At 37.8% G+C, this 12,843-nt stretch overlaps 1 pseudogene; it reads left to right on the forward strand.

Annotated features, from left to right (window-relative positions):
* The first annotated feature begins 2,167 nt into the window (after positions 1 to 2,167).
* Positions 2,168 to 6,585, forward strand: LOC122610353 (annotated as a pseudogene).
* The last annotated feature ends 6,258 nt before the right edge of the window (positions 6,586 to 12,843 follow it).

Here is a 12,843-nt window from a genome sequence, read left to right on the forward strand (position 1 = left end):
GAAAGGAGGTGGCTTCTTCAAGTGCGCCGACTTTTGTTCCGGGAATTGTTGATGGGAATGATTATACGAACCCGGAACCGAGTGATCCTTTTACATATAAGGATATGCCATTGGATGTTGATGCTCAAAATATGCTACCAGATACACATTTATGGTTGACATTCCCGGGATCTAAAGGGCGAGAAAGGATTCACTTTCTTAACAAATTTCAAGAAATTCGATATCATGGGGTAATGCAACCGAAAGTGATTAATTGGAGAGGGTTTTAGAATTTGGGGATTGCTGATGAGATAAGAGGGATGTTGCAATGCAAGTATCGGAATTCCAATGGTAAGATTAAGTCTTATAATATGTGGTTGGAGGCTCTTGATTGTGATTATCCACCTGTTCGAGAGTGGTGCTTAGACTTCTTGAGTATGATTCGGGTAGACACTAGGTTGATCGGGAATGAGTTTAACACGATGAAGGTTATCCTTTAGGGCTGGTGGGATTCAAAGGCACTGTTCTGTGCCTGAATTTGCTAATTTGACGGGGATGTTGGGTGAACGGTCTTTGTCAGATATTGATGGTTATGATTTTCTGTGTAATGGGGTGTCTGATAAAGGTGTTTCTGGATTTGATGAGGATAAGACTGTTCATGAGTAATGGAGAGAGATTGGAGGTACCGGTGATGTGAGGTCGTCTATCAGTCGGCATACTGAGATTGTCGATCCATTAATGCGTGTCTTGCATAAGATAACCACGCATTGTATCTTAGCTCGAGGTGACCATGCTGATAAGGTCACACCGCAGGATGTTTGGCTTATGCGATTATTTAAGGAGGGGGGAGCATACCGTTATGCATGTGCTCCCTATGTTTTGGCACGTTACATGACTACTCACCGAGATCCTGATCTTTTCTGTGAGAATTACATCTCTTTGATTTTCGGGGATGTTGAATTTGGATAAGGTGAGGCTGAGTAGGGGACTTAATCAGACACCGTGTGTACCATTTGGTTTGGAGGATTTGAGACGGGCTGGTTTGATTGTCACGGTTAATAACCGTGATACTTTTGTTGGTGCCATTGAGGAGGAGCAGAGACACGATAAGAGGAGGCGTCGGGATGACGGTACCAGTGAGCCTCGGTTCACTGGTGGTGCTTCTTCCTCATCTTCTACTTTTGATTTATCTGCCATGCAGGGTCATATCTTTGGTTTGCAGGGGGCTATGGACTTGGTTCTTGATCACACTCGCTCGATGATTGGTATGCTTCATCGAGTTGTAGACCAGCATGAGCATTACCGTCCCTTCTAGGAAAGGCAGCTTCGGGAGCAGCATATACAGGATCATAGTCATCTTCCCGAGCCTTAGCGTCCCGAGTTTGTTAGCTACACTCCTCCCGAGATCATGCCCCCTAGTGAGCGTGCTTTTGATTTCTTTTTCCCTCAGCAGGGATATCAGCAGGAGCAGTGTAGTTACCAGCCACCAACTTTTGATCCAACTACTCAGTCCACCGGTTTTGGTATGTATACTGGTGCACCTCGTTATGGAGGTGATTTCTTTAGTTATTCTACACCGATAGGGGATGAGGCTGGTGGTCGATCTACCATGGGTACGCCTAACATTGTTCCTGGTGGGGATTTGTATTCTGAGAGTTAACCAAGTAGTAGCATCTCCTTCCCCTGTACCAGTCGCAAGTCCAAGTAATGATCCAGCTAGTCAACAAACAGGCCCAAGAGACTTACTATGGGTTACCATGGTGAGAGAGCAGTTGTCAAGTAAAATTAAAGCCCATCTTGAAATTTGGAAGCCCAAGTAGCCACACGTTTTATTTTTATGTTCTGCAACTTTGTTAGTTTTTAGTTGAACTTTTCAATATTAGTTTTTATTTGTATTCCCTTTGGAAATTGAGGGTGGATTTTTTTTCTTGGAGTAAGTTACATGTTTCAGTTTATCTTCCAATGCTATTCTAAAACTTAGCCAATTTTAGAAGGTGATCTTGGAAGACCAATTTGTACATACGTGGTGAATCTGTAGCATGTATTCAAATTGGGTTGTGCTCTTCGAGTTGGATAATTGGTGTGACTGTATATTGTTTAATTCGTTGCTATATCGTTCTTTTCTTGTTAGCAGTCAGTTTTTCATCCTCATTGATACGTTGGGACCTATCATCTTGGTATCAGAGCCATGGATACCAGAAGTAGTGTAGAGTTGAAGAAGATTCTCGAAACATTAGAAGCCGATAAAAAGGAAATGGCGCAGCAGATGCAAACTATACAACAACAAATTCAGGAGATAATTATTAACCAGAATCAAGAAAAGGATGGCGATGACAGTTTTCGGGCTACCGGTGAATCGGGAGTTAATAGAAACAGAGATCAAGCAGGCAGTTGGCATCCAAACGATATTAAAGTCGACATACCTGAGTATGCTGGCAAGTCGGACCCCGACGAGTTTGTAGAATGGCTACGTATGGTAGAGAGGGTTTTTGATTATAAGCAAACATCGGATGACAACAAGGTGAAAATTGTGGCTCTCAAGCTCCGCAAATATGCATCAACATGGTGGTCTAACATATGTTTGAAACGGGAGAGGCAAGGAAAGGAAAAGATTCGTACTTGGCCAAAAATGAAAGATAAAATGAAACAGAAATTCTTGCCTTCCTATCACTTGCAATCTAGTTTTGCTCAATTACACTCTCTAAAAATGGGGACGGGAACTGCTGAAGATTACTCCCGAGAGTTCGAATATTTGATCATGAAGTGTGATATACCCGAGGATGACCCGCAAACATTGGTACGTTATTTAGGAGGTTTGGAACCCAGAATAGCTAACATTGTAGAATTACATTCGTACCAAACAGTTGCTGAATTGACCATACTAGCCCACAAGGTTGACTTACAACAAAAGACCAAAAATAAAACAGATTATGCTAAGCCTAATTTTCGTTCCAACCCAAGCTTTAAGTCCAATCCAAAAAACATGTTACCTTCTAAAACAATCCCACCTGTAAACCCTAAGTCAACCACTACAACCCCAACAAATACACCAATCATTGATCCTCCACCTAGGGCACCACGTAGATGTTTTCGGTGTCAAGGTCTTGGACATATTGCAGCTGAGTGTCCCAACAAAAGAGTTGTGACTCTAGCTGATTTTGAAGATGCAACAGGATACGAATTTCTTACTGAAGATCATGGTGATTCATCTGTTAGTAGGGATGTATGCGAGGAATTAGTTGGACCCGATGAGGGGGAGTGTCTAGTGATTCGCAGAGCACTCCAAAGTGTATCTGATCGAGAAGAAACAGTTCAGAGGGAAGCAATTTTTCACACAAGATGCACGGTCACCCATAAGATTTGCACGGTCATTATCGATGGTGGTAGTTGTACAAATGTTGCATCCCAAACCATGGTGAGCAAGCTAAGTCTGACCATGGAACCTCACCCGTCACCTTATGTCATTCAATGGTTGAATCAGGGAAAGGGAATTCGAGTAACACACCGGGTTCTTTTGGCGTTCAGTATTGGTAAGTATTATGCAGATGAGATTTGGTGCGACATTTTGCCTATGGATGCTTGTCATGTACTTTTAGGACGCCCATGGCAGTTTGATCGCCGTACCGTCCATGATGGATATCGAAATACCTATTCTTTCACTCACCGAGACCGCAAAATAGTCCAAACACCTATCACTCCAAACACTCAGTCACCCATCCCCCCTGTTCCTCTAAGTACATTGCTCAAAGCCGACCTCCATTAGTATGAGCACATCAAAGAATTCATTTTAATGGGTTGTGACGAGGTTGAACCTGAGAATAAAGCAGTAGCAGTTCACCCACTCGCCCAACCATTACTCCAATCCTATCAGCAAGTTTTCCCCACTGAGATTCCATCTGGTCTCCCTCCATTGCGTACAATTCAGCATAAGATTGATTTTATACCAGGTGCAATATTGCCCAATAAACCTGCATATAGAGTTAATCCTAAAGAGATGGAAGAGATAAGGAAACAAGTTATAGGCCTTCTAAATAAAGGGCTTATCCGTGAATCCTTAAGTCCTTGTGCCGTGCCTACTATACTTGTACCCAAGAAAAATGGGGAATGGCGTATGTGTATGGATAGCCGATCTATTAACAAAATCACAATCAAGTACCGTTTTCCTATCCCGCGTTTGAATGACCTATTGGATGAATTAAATGGTGCTACGGTGTTTTCCAAGGTCGATTTGAGAAGTGGCTATCATCAAATTCGCATATCTGAAGGAGATGAATGGAAGATTGCATTCAAAACTAAAGAAGGGTTATATGATTGGCTTGTTATGCCTTTCGGTCTGTCCAATGCTCCTAGCACTTTCATGAGACTCATGAATCAGGTACGTCAACCTTTTATGGGTCGATTTGTTGTAGTCTATTTTGATGATATTCTTGTGTATAGTTCATCAGTCGTTGAGCATCAAAATCATTTGCAACAATTATTTACTGTGTTGGATCGGGAGAAGCTGTATGGAAATATGGATAAATGTGAATTTTTTGTAGAGCAAGTTACTTTTCTTGGCTATCTAGTTTCTGGGCAGGGAATATGTGTGGATGAACGTAAGGTACAAGCCATACGTGACTGGCCAGTCCCCCAATCGATCCAACAGGTCCGTAGCTTTCACGGGCTCGCCTCTTTTTATCGTCGTTTTGTTCGTAATTTCAGTACTATAGTAGCCCCTATGACAGAAATCACCAAGTATAAGCAGTTCCATTGGACACCGCAAGCTCAGAGTGCATTTGAAGAGCTAAAATCTCTATTATCATCAGCTCCAGTTTTGGCTTTACCCAATTTCGCAGAGATTTTTGAGGTGGAATGCGATGCATCTGGAGTGGGTATTGGCGCCGTATTAACTCAATTAGGGCGACCCATTGCATACTTTAGTGAGAAATTAAATGAAGCCAAACGAAGATACTCTACCTATGACAAAGAGTTCTATGCCATCATTCGAGCATTGGATCATTGGCAACATTACTTGGTGTCCAAAGAGTTTATTTTACACTCGGATCATGAAGCACTTAAGTATATTCAAGGGCAACATAAACTTCAACCGAGGCATGCTAAATGGGTCGAGTTTCTTCAGATTTTTGATTTTAGAATCAAACACAAGTCTGGAAAACTTAATAAGGGAGCTGATGCTTTATCAAGAAAGTACTCACTGTTGAATTCTTTACATCCTCGCATTGTGGCTTTTGAAACTATTAAGGATGAGTATGCTCATGACAAGGACTTTGGTCAGATATTTGTTTCATCACAAATGCATGCTGTGGGAGCTTTTCATGTTTATAATGGGTTTTATTTCGACAAAACAAGCTGTGTATTCCCCGTTCAAGTCTTCGCATCATGCTGATTAAAGAGGGACATGAGGGTGGACTTGCTGGTCACCAAGGTATCGACAAAACTACGATGATGTTACAAGTTCATTTTTTTTGGCCTAGGTTACCACGTGATGTGGAACATTATGTTCGTCGTTGTCTACCTTGTCATCATGCGAAGAGTCATTCCTCACCACATGGTTTGTATTTGCCTTTACCGGTCCCTTTGCACCTTTGGGAGGATGTCAGTCTCGATTTCATTACGGGTTTACCTCGTACACAGAGGCAGAAGGACTCGGTCATGGTTGTTGTAGACCGGTTTTCTAAAATGGCACATTTTGTGGCTTGCCATACCACTTATGATGCTGTACAGGTAGCTACCCTTTATTTCAGGGAGATTGTCCGTCTTAATGGGGTTCCTAAGACCATTGTTAGTGATTGTGACGTGAAGTTCCTTAGTCACTTCTGGTTAACTTTGTGGCGTAAGTTGGGTACTCAACTTAAATTCAGTACTTCTCATCACCCACAAACAGATGGTCAAACGGAGGTCACCAACCGAACCTTGGGCTCTTTATTGCGCGCATTAATCAAAACTAAACTCAGGCAATGGGAAGAGTTACTACCTAGGGCTGAATTTGCATACAACAGTACCCCGAATAAAACAACAAGTTTGAGCCCCTTCATGATTGTGTATGGTATGCAGCCTACTACACCTCTTGATCTTGCAGTGTTAGACACTACACACAAGTTCAGTAGTGAGGGCAGTGAGCTAGCAGTAGATGTTAAGCGCATTCACGAGCAGGTTAGAGACAAGATTCAAAAGAACAATGAATTGTTGAAATATCGGCGTGATAAAGGTCGCAAACATATTTTATTTCAGCCTGGCGACCTTGTTTGGATTCACTTGCGGAAAGAGCGTTTTCCCTCCAAACGTCGTTTTAAATTGAGCCCACGCTCTAATGGTCCATTTCGTATCATTGGCAAGGTCAACGACAATGCCTACAAGGTGGATCTACCAGGTGATTATGGGGTGTCCGCTACTTTTAATGTGGCCGATCTTCAACCTTTTTATGATCCATCATATCCATTGCCAAGTTTGAGGGCAAACTTTTCTGAAGAAGGGGAGGATGTTAACCAAGCAGTAGCATCTCCTTCCCCTGTACCAGTCGCAAGTCCAAGTAATGATCCAACTAGTCAACAAACAGGCCCAAGAGACTTACTATGGGTCACCATGGTGAGAGCAGATGTCAAGTAAAATTAAAGCCCATCTTGAAATTTGGAAGCCCAAGTAGCCACATGTTTTATTTTTATGTTCTGCAACTTTGTTAGTTTTTAGTTGAACTTTTCAATATTAGTTTTTATTTTTACCTATTATGTCGGATAGTGGGCAGTTGTGAGGCCCATCTTTTATTTGTATTCACTTTGGAAATCGAGGGCGGATTTTTTTTCTTGGAGTAAGTTACATGTTTCAGTTTATTTTCCAATGCTATTCTAAAACTTAACCAATTTTAGAAGGTGATCTTGGAAGACCAATTTGTACATACGTGGTGAATCTGTAGCGTGTATTCAAATTGGGTTATGCTCTTCGAGTTGGATAATTGGTGTGACTGTATATTGTTTAATTCGTTGCTATATCGTTCTTTTCTTGTTAGCAGTCAGTTTTTATCCTCATTGATACGTTGGGACCTATCACACTTTGGAAAAAAAAAATAAAATCCGCCCTCGATTTCCAAAGTGAATACAAATAAAAGATGGGCCTCACAACTGCCCACTATCCGACATAATAGGTAAAAATAAAAACTAATATTGAAAAGTTCAACTAAAAACTAACAAAGTTGCAGAACATAAAAATAAAACGTGTGGCTACTTGGGCTTCCAAATTTCAAGATGGGCTTTAATTTTACTTGACATCTGCTCTCACCATGGTGACCCATAGTAAGTCTCTTGGGCCTGTTTGTTGACTAGCTGGATCATTACTTGGACTTGCGACTGGTACAGGGGAAGGAGATGCTACTGCTTGGTTAATACTGAGTCATGTGATCCGGATGGGGCAGATGGTGTTCCTTCATGTTTTCCTCCTCCATGATTTCTATAGTTTATTGGTTGATGAGTTGTTGATGGTGAGATGGCGGTGCCGGATTCCATGGGCATTGAGTCATCATGATTATATTGGTTCATCTTGGAACTTTGGACGTGTTGGAATACACTTTTCATTTTAGTTTTTATTTCATTTGGTTTGTAATCGCCTTTGTTGGCGCTTAAACAATTTACTTTTCTGTCTTTAGTTTAGATATTTGGTGTTGTATGGTTGAACAACAAGTCTGGGGGATGGTTTGGAAATTTCTTGAGTTAATGTTCTAATGTTAATGTTTTAGTTTCTCTTTTGGTTGTGTTTTATGCATTTTAGAAAGGTAGCGATTCATGTGCATATGTTGGCAGTAAGTTCAGCGCCATTTCATTTTGGACGATTCTACCAAGCATAAGAACATTTCCAAACATCCGGCAAGTTCTCATGATCTTTTCTCTTCTTTTATTTTTGCTTTTACCTATTTCCCATAGATTGTCTTTAGCTTATTGTAGATTGAGGGCAATGTACAACTCAACTATGGGGGGAGAGGTAAATAGGAAAAAGTTGGGTGATTTTTGAGACTTTTTGAACTTTTGATTGCTTGTCCTTGTAGTTTAATTACTTTTGTCATATAAGATTTAATCATATTAGTAATTAAACTATATGTTCCCTTGGTTAAAACTTTTAAAAGTGTGAAATGTGTTTTGAATGATTAATTAGGCAAATCCCTTCTGGATTGATTACATGACTAGCACACTTCTATCCCAAAATACCAAATATGTGAGATTCTTGAATCATTTATAGATTGGCTAGGTGTTTACGGTTTTGGTTTGGTTGGTCTTGTAAATTTGTCCCTCTCATAGGCTTTTGGATTTATTCAAGAATAAGGGTTCTATTTTGAACTTTGAACTATGATGTGCAAGTTTGAGGTTAATCTATTCCATTTCCGATTATTCTTTCTTTGATATGAGTGTTCCGGTGATTTCGTTGATTCTAGAACTTGTCCTAGTTGATCGTCCCGTGGTTGCTAAATGATAAAGAGGTAAATGTAGGATTAAACCCTTGTTCTTTGTATTTTCACCTTTTGTTTCGTAAAAGATTATTATGTGCATGTTTTGTTAATGTGCTTAGTAGCTAATCATATTGGTTAGTGAATATCCTTTGTTTAAACCCTTTTGTTTGCATTCATTTTCATTGCAAGATACACTTAAAAAACTTGTTGAGCCTAGCCTTTTCGTTTGTTTAAATCCACTTAAAAATGTAACTTATCCTCGCCATACTGATAGTCGAAATCCCTGGTTGGTCATTAGTTGCCTATACTAGTTGAATGATTTGGGGTTGTCGTGGTTGTGTCGGGTTGGTATATTTCCGTTTATTAGGGGTAGATTGATTTTGTCATAAGTTCGAGTAAAATCTAGATTATTCTAATTAGTAAGAGTTATGATTTGTCAACATGTTTCAAAGATTATAAAAATGGGGTACCAATTAGGCAGGGTAAAAGTATTTCATTAAAAAGATTGAAAAACAGAAATATTTATAAAAAAAAAAGAAAACAAAATTAAAGAAAAACCAACTTGGACTGTCAGTTGGTATTTCCCTCATTTTTGTCAAATCAAAGGAAGTTGGTAAGTTAAATTAAACCAACAATTGTTAAATATTTGGAGTTTGAATTGGTACGTTTGTTTAAACCAACTAAAATGTTCTTAAATTGTTGATTCGTTAAAGCCAATAGTGGTATGTTATGGTCGTTAGAAGGCGTTTTGAATGTCATACACCACAATGGTGTCGGTTTTTTATCATTCTATTGGGGAGTAGTGTCGGGATAACGTCTTTTGGGCTTTGGATAGATGACAACTAGTGATATGGGTTGTGTTGGACTAGACTATAATGTAAAACTTTGTTAATTGTTGTGTTATTTCTTTTTAACAGCAATTATATCCCAAAATTTCCATACACATTGTTAATGACCCTTGTAAGCCTCCAGAATTGTACATTACAACCGTTAATTACCTCTTTTGATAGACGTTATATGGTGCTTGCGCCATAACGATGAAGGAACGATTCTAGTACTAACCTATGCTTAAAATATATGCATCACGACTAGACTTTGAGTGATTGATACAATATTTCAACCCAATAGTTTGTTAGTTGGAGAAAGTTAATTGAGATGTTCTTCTTTCATTTGATTAAAGTGCTTAGTCGTGTTTTTGAGACTTGTGAATAATTCAAATATTGTCAAACATTTCGATTTTTCATTTAAGATTAAATTGCTTAACCATTCTAATTTGTTTTCTAACTATCGTGGTTTAGCTTCTTTTTGATTATTGTCATGTTTTGCAATCGAAAACCAAAGGAATGAATGTTTTGAAATCTGAATTTGCTTGAGGACAAGCAAGGTTTAAGTATGGGGGAATTTGATATGTCCATTTATATATACCTTCCCATATCGTTTCTAAGTCGTTTTAAGCTTAATTATGTGCAAATTACATGTATATTCGGTGCTTTGATGGTATTGTTAGTGATTTCAGGCTTAGAACAGGTACAATGATTAGAAATGGCATTTGGAAGGTTAAAAGATGCATTAGGATGGTTCTTGGATGAGTACGAGTGAAGACGAGTTGAAAAATACCAAGTTTCGCAAGTTCTGACACTCTGTGCGACGCACAGCCCTTCTGTGCGGCGCACAAACTAGGTCAGCAGTTTTTTTTTTAGATTTTATTATAAATACAAGACCAAAACCCTCCCATTCAAGACATATTCACTTCCAGTCGATTTTAGGGTTCTTTGAGGCACTTTTTAGCAGCTTTTACGTTCTTCAAGTTCTAAGGGTTGCTCGAGGGATTCAAGGCATTCAAACATCGATTTTCTTAGCTTTTCATTGTCTTTCACACTTTGGTACAAGATGTTTACTCTTTCTTTTGCTATTTGTGATTTATTTATAATTATGTCTAGCTAAATACCTTCATCATCCACTGAGATGAAGTGATACTAAGACAATGGTTGTATAGTTTTTAATCCAAGTTGATTTTCATTAACGTTGTGTCGTGATCTTAATGAATCGTTTTCTTGTTTTCTTGTTCAATATTATTATGTTTGTTGGTGATATTTATATGCTTTGTCGATTGTGTCGGAAGTACATAAGTATGATTTTAATTATTTGTCTATGAGTAATTGGTGCTAGTCATGGAGTGATAGTAAACGACAGAGTAATTATAGGAAACGATTTGTTAATTGGGGTTAATAGTTGATGGTGTCACATTAATTTCAAATAGGCATAATTGTTAATACTTAGCCAAAACAAATTAATTAATTAATTAATTAGGGTAAATCTTATTCAACGTTAGTGGTGCCGGTTTTCTACAATTGATCTAGTTAGTTAATGGAATTGAATAGAGTTATAAGCTTGTTGGCCACCAAGTGAGTTCCTTTTTTCAAATCTAGGTTACTTCTCAACATATTTGGATTGGGTCTTAATTTAAATGCAACCGGAGTTAATGTATCATAGAGTCGAAAGTGGATGATCCTTTAATCTTTATTGATATAAAAAAATTCTCTTTTCGATAAATTCTTCGGAATTTCTAATCCTTTTTCATTAAACTAACTTTTCAAAAAAATTCAAGTGACGGGAGTCCAAATATCCAACCTTTTCTTAACTACTTAAAACTCGCTTGCTTTTTATTAGTCTCTATGGAATGATCCTGGACTTACTTTAAACTATATTGCATACGAACGGGTCCACTGCCCGATTGTGTGTAGTAATTGGTACGAAGTATTTCTAGATTTTAATTTAACTAGATTTTTACACATCATACATCCAGCCTTAAGACCTAAAGTACCTTCCTAATGAAAATATCTAGTGAATTAACACACAAAAAACCCAAATTGTTTCACAAAAAATACTTTAAATAAGTGAAAACTCACTGATAATTCATTTAACGGTCGTTAAGGTCACTTCTTAACTACGTAAATCAATTCTGGTCCACTATATAATTAATAAACCAAGCCATAAGACCTAAGATACCTTTCTAATGATAGTATCTAGTAAATTAACACAAAAAACTCAAGTTATTACACAAAAAACACTTAAAAATGAATGAAAACTCACTAATAATTCACTATAATCCATTTAACGGCCGTTAACGTCACTTTTTGACTACGTAAATCGATTTTGGGCCACTAGATTGCTAATGACTCGAGACTAAGACCCAAAATACCTTCCAACATGATAACATATAGTGATTTGACACACACAAAAAAAAATTCAAGTTATTTCACAAAAAACACTTGAAATAAGTGAAAACTCAATAATAATTCATTTAACGGCCGTTAAGGCCACTTTTTAACTACGTAAATCGATTTGAGGCCACTAGATTGATAATACACCGAGCCTTAATATCCAAGATACCTTCCTAATGATAATATATAGTGAATTAACACAAAAAACTCCAATTAATGGCACAAAAACACACTTGAAATTAAATGAAAACTCACTAATAATTCACTATAATTCATTTAACGACCGTAAAGGCAACTTTTTAACTACGTAAATCGATTTTGGGCCACTGTATTCCGAATGGCTCAAGACTAAGACCCAAGATACTGTAAAGTTCCTCACTCGATGGTTTAACCCACAAGTGTAGAATAACTAGGTCAAGTATGCAATAGATTAGACTAGTATTGCTTATAATATAAATGCAAGTATATAAATAAAGCAATAAAGACTTAAGCAATAAATAAGTAAACAAGTATGTAAATGGTGGAACACAAATGTAATTTTCAAGTGTATATTTATTGATGTTAAATAAAATACAAGGTTATTGCGGAACCAAGATATTACAAAGTAAGTATCTAAACAACCTTATGAACTACAAGTGATCTATATTTGCTAAATAAACTCCTTGATCGAAATACTTAAAGTTGTGAAGTATAATTGTTAAGATCGAGAGTATTTAAGCAAACACACCAAATTGCAAAAGTGATTTGGATGAGGGAAATGACTTTGTATTTATAATAATATAATATTTTTTGCCGTACAAATATGGTTACATGCATTTAAGGAAACAACTTTAATTCCTTAAATGTATTGGTTAAAGTACAAGAATAAAGTCACTTGATAGTGACCTGTCATCTATTTAACATACCAACTTTACACGCGTGTAAGGCTTTTAACAAAGGACAATTGAGTTGTCCGGATAAAAGCATATAAAGGCATAAAGTCAAATCCTCGTAATCATTGTTCAGACTTGTAAGGTCTAGAACACTGACAAGGACTCCAGTCAGGAGATCTGGTAAAACTATCAGTGGGCTTCGCCATTTGTCAGTCTTCTTTCTTCAGATTTCAGTGAGAATGTTTATCAATGGAGAGATCTTGACTGGAGTGAAGTTCAATGAACCAATCTGGTGGAATCCAGATTCCTGTACAAGTAAAAGGTTCATTGGTCTTCT

This window comes from Erigeron canadensis, chromosome 8 (genome assembly GCF_010389155.1).
Source record: "Erigeron canadensis isolate Cc75 chromosome 8, C_canadensis_v1, whole genome shotgun sequence".
Classification (NCBI taxonomy): Eukaryota; Viridiplantae; Streptophyta; class Magnoliopsida; order Asterales; family Asteraceae; genus Erigeron; species Erigeron canadensis.